Below are 4,751 nucleotides of genomic sequence, written 5' to 3'. Positions count from 1 at the left end.
AAAAGGACAATGTTATGGTAGTCATGGGAGATTTCAACATGCGGGTCAATAGGGAAAATCCGGTTGGCAATAGAGCTCAACAGAGTGAGTTTGTTGAATGCCTAAGAGATTGCTTTTGAGATCAGTTTGTCATTGAGCGTACTGGAGGATCAGCTATACAGGATTGGGTGTTATGTAATGAAACAGAGGTGATTAAGGAGCCTTAAGGTAAAAGAACCCTGAGGAGTCAGAGATCACAATATGTCTGAGTTCAACTTGAAATATGATAGGGAGAAAGTAAAGTCTGATGTAGCAGTATTTCAGTGGGGTAAAGGAAATTACAGTGGTATGAGAGAGGAGTTGGCCAAAGTAAATTGGAAGGAGCTGCTGGCAGGGATGTCAGCAGAGCAGCAATGGCATGTGTTTCTGGGGGAAATGAGGAAGGTGCAGGACATGCCTATTCGAAAAATGAAGAAAAATTCAAATGGTAAAATAGTACAACTATGGTTGACAAGGGAAGTCACAGCTATCGTAAAAGCAAAAGAAAGAGCGTACAACAAAGCAAAAATTAGTGGGAAGATAGTAGATTGGGACAGATTTTAAAAACCTTCAGAGAGCAACTAAAAAAATCATTAGATGAGAAAAGATGAAATATGAAAGCAAGCTAGCAAATAATATCAAAGTGGATAGCAAAAGCTTTTTCACATATGATAAAACTAAAAGAGAATTGAGAGTGGACTTAGGACCACTAGAAAATGAGGCTGGAAAAATAATAACGGGGACAAGGAGAAAGGTGATGAACTAAATGAGTATTTTGCGTCAGTCTTCCGTGTGGAAGACACTAGCAGAATGCCTGATTTTGTAGTGTGTGCAGGAAGAAAAGTGAGAGCACTTCCTATTACAAGACAGAAAGTGCTCAAAAAGCTGAAAGACCTAAAGGTACATAAGTCATCTGGACCAGATGAACTGCACCCTCGGGTTGTGTGGAGCCTATCAGCGATGCCAACTAAGCTCGACAAACTAAATAAAAGTACTGAAGGGATCAGCTGAGCGGCCATTGTTAGGGCGGCCAGTTGTTGGGTATAGGCCAGTGGCGAGAGTAGAAGCAATAGGCTTTGACTCATTCAGGCTTCGGTGATAGCAGGCTTCGGTGACGTAAGTGGGTAAGTAAACTTTGTTTTTTGTTTTTTTCTTTGCATTTTTTTCTGAGGGATAGAGAGCATGTTGGTAGGATTAGTACTTTGCTCTGGGTGTTGGATGTGGAAGTCCTGGGAATATTCAAGTCTCCCAGATGGCCACATTTGCATCAGGTACACAGAGATGAAGCTCCTGAGAGACCATGTTAGGGATCTGGAGCTGCGGCTTGATGACCTACAGTTTATTAGAGAAAATGAGCAGGAGATAGAGAGGAGCTACAGGGACTTAGTCACCTCAAGGCTGCAGGAGTTAGATAAGTGGGTGACCGTCAGGGAAGGGAAGAAAAGAGCTCAGATGGTAGAGAGCACCCCTGTGGCCAACCTCCTCAGTAATTGTTATCTTGCTTTAGACACAATTGAGGGGGAGGACCTGACAGAGGATGACCATGACAATTGGGTCTCTGGCACTGAGCCTGGTTCTCTGGTGCAGAAAGGAGAGAAGAAGATGAGGAATGCAATAGTCATAGGGGATTCCATAGTGAGGGGAACAGGCAGGAGGTTCTGTCAGCCTGATAGAGATGCCCACATGGTGCGTTGCCTTCTGGGTGCCAGGGTATGGGATGTTTTGGATGGGATGTCTTATTCTGAAGGGAAAGGGTGAACAGCTAGAAGTCTTGATACACATTGGTAGAAAAAGGGAGGAGGTCCTGAAGAGAAAATTCAAAGAGTTGGGCAGGAAGCTTAAAAGCAGGACCTCTGGGTAGCAATCTCAGGTTTGCTGCCTGTGTCACATGCTAGCGAATGCAAGAATAGTATGATCAGACGTATTAATGTGTGGCTGCGAGACTGATGTAGGGAGCAGGGCTTCAGATTCCTGGATCATTGGGGCCTCTTCTGGAGGAGGTACAACCTGTACAAAAAGAACGGGTTACACCTGAACCCAAAGTGGTCCAATATCCTTGCGGGCACATTTAATAGAGCCATTAGGAATGGTTTAAACTGATTTGGCAGGGGAATGGGAACCACAGTGATAGGGCTGAAGAAAGGGAAAACAGAAATAAATCAAAGATAGCGTGAAACAGATATGATAGAAAGAACAGGCAGGAGATGAGGCTCAATCAAAGCCAGTGGGATGAATTACAGGGCAATAGAGATGTGGTGCAGGTAAAACAGAAAGCACCAAATACTGGCCTGGAAGTGTTATATTTGAATGCACATAGTATAAGAAATAAAATGGACATTCTTGAAATTCAGCTACAGATTGGCAAGTATGACATTGTGGACATCTCTGAAACTTGGCTAAAGGATGGCTGCCATTGGGAGCTGAGCATCCACAGATATCCGGTGCATCAGAAAGATATGTTAGTTGGCAGAGGGGGTGGTGTAGCTCTCTGTATAATAATAATATTAAATCATTGGAAAGAGATGACATAGGTTTAGAAAATGTAAAGCCTTTATGGTTTAACTTAAGAAATGGCAAGGGTAAAAGGACCCTAATGGCAGTTGAATACAGACCTCCAAGCAGCAGCCAGGATGTGGATTACAAATTACAGCAGGAGATAGAAAAGGCATGTCAGAGAGGCATTGTCATGATAACCGTTGGGAATTCTAACATAAAAGTAGATTGGGAAGATCAAGTCAGTACTAGGACCTCAAGAGAGAGAATTTGTAGAATGTCTAAGGGATGGCTTTTTAGAACAGCTTGTTGTTGAGCCCTGTAGTGGATCAGCTGTACTGGATTGGGTGCTGTGCAATGATCCAGAGGTGATCAGAGAGCTTCAGGTTAAGGAACCCTGGGGGAGCAAGTGATCACAGTATGATCAAGTTCACTTTGAAATTTGAGAAGGAAAAAAAAGTCTAACATGTCAGATTTCAGTGGAATAAAGGAAATTACAGTGGCATGAGAGGGGAACTGGCCAAAATTGACTGGAAAGGGACACCAGCAGGAAGGACAGCAGAGCAGCAATGGCTGGAGTTTCTGTGAAAAATGAGGGAAATGCAAGACAGCTATATTTCAAATAAGAAGAAATTTTCAAAGGGAAGAAGGACACTACGGTGGCTGACAAGTGAAGTCAGAGCCAGAGTAAAAGCAAAAGAGAGGGCACCCAGGGAAGCCAGAGGCAGAGGGAAGATAGAGGATTGGGGAGCTTTTAAAAACATGCAGAAGGAAACTAAGAAGATCATTTGGAAGGAAAGAATGAATTATGAGAGGAAGCTCATAATATCAAAGAGGATACTAAAAGCTGTTTTTAAGTATATAAAGGGGAAAAGAACATTTGAGTGTAGATATAGGACCAATACTAAATGATTCTGGAGATATTGTAATGAAAGATGCAAAGATGGTAAAGGAACTGAATGTGTATTTTGCATCAGTCTTCACAGTGGGAGATGTCTGCAGTATACTGGACATTCAAGAGTGTCAGGGAAATGAGGTTTACGCAGTGAAAATTACATGCTTACCTGTTGCAGTCTCTGCAGCAGAAATGATTAATGGAGTAAATGAGCTGGTGATTAACTAGCTCCCACCCTGAGGATCTGACAACCCCTCAGGACCATTCTGACTGAAAAAAAGAAATTGCGACTGAGAAGGTGCTCAGGAAGCTTAATGGTCTGAGGGTGGATAAATCTCCTGGACCTAATGGAATGCACCCTTGGGTTCTGAAGGAAGTAGCTGGAAAGATTGCGGAGGCATTAACGATGATCTTTCAAGAATCGATAGATTCTGGCATTGTACTGGATGACTGGAAAATTACAAATGTTACTCCACTACTTAAGAAGGGTGGGAGGCAGCAGAAAGGAAACTATGCACATGTTAGCCTGACATCAGTGGTTGGGAAGTCATTGGAATCGATTGTTAGGGATGAGATTAAGGAGTACTTGGAGGCACATGACAAGATAGACCAAAGCCAGCATGGTTTCCTGAAAGGAAAATCCAGCCTGACAAACCTACTGCAATTCCTTGAGGAAATTACAAGCAGGGTAGACAAAGGAGATGCAGTAGATGTGGTGCACTTGGATTTTCAGAAGGCCTTTGACAAGGTGTCGCAAATGAGGCTGCTTAGCAAGATAAGATTCTGTGGAATTACAGGCAAGTTACTAGCGTGGGTGAAGCACTGGCTGATCGGCAGGAAACCAAGAGTGGGAATAAAGGGATCCTATTCTGGCTGACAGCTGGTTACCAGTGGAGTTCTACAGGGGTTGGTGTTGGGACCTTTACTTTCTACAATGTATGTCAATGATTTGGACTATGGGATTAAGGGATTTGTGGCTAAATTTGCCAATGACACAAAGATAGGTGGAGGAGCGGGTAGTGTTGAGGAAACAGAGAGCCTGCAGAGAGACGTAAATAGTTTAGGAGAATGGGCAAAGAAGTGGCAAATGAAATACAATGTTCGAAAATCTATGGTCATGCACTTTGGTGGAAGAAATAAACGGGCAGACTATTATTTAGATGGGGAGAGAATTCAAAATGCAGAGATGCAAAAGGATTCTGGAGTTCATGTGCAAGATACCCTAAAGGTTATCCTGCAGGTTGAGTTGGTTGTGAAGAAGGCAAATGCAATGTTGGCATTTGTTTCTAGAGGTACAGAATATAAGAGCCGGGATGTGATTTTGAGGCTCTGTAAGGCACTTGTG

The 4,751-nt window shown here is 43.0% G+C and overlaps 1 non-coding gene across 1 annotated transcript; it reads left to right on the top strand.

Annotated features, from left to right (window-relative positions):
* Positions 1-3,550: 3,550 nt before the first annotated feature.
* Positions 3,551-3,677, top strand: LOC132393608 (U8 small nucleolar RNA). Its single transcript, XR_009511999.1, has one exon. It is a non-coding gene; the product is annotated as a U8 small nucleolar RNA (small nucleolar RNA).
* The last annotated feature ends 1,074 nt before the right edge of the window (positions 3,678-4,751 follow it).

This window comes from Hypanus sabinus, chromosome 4 (assembly GCF_030144855.1).
Source record: "Hypanus sabinus isolate sHypSab1 chromosome 4, sHypSab1.hap1, whole genome shotgun sequence".
Classification (NCBI taxonomy): domain Eukaryota; kingdom Metazoa; phylum Chordata; class Chondrichthyes; order Myliobatiformes; family Dasyatidae; genus Hypanus; species Hypanus sabinus.
This window is presented reverse-complemented; position numbering and strand designations above follow the sequence as displayed.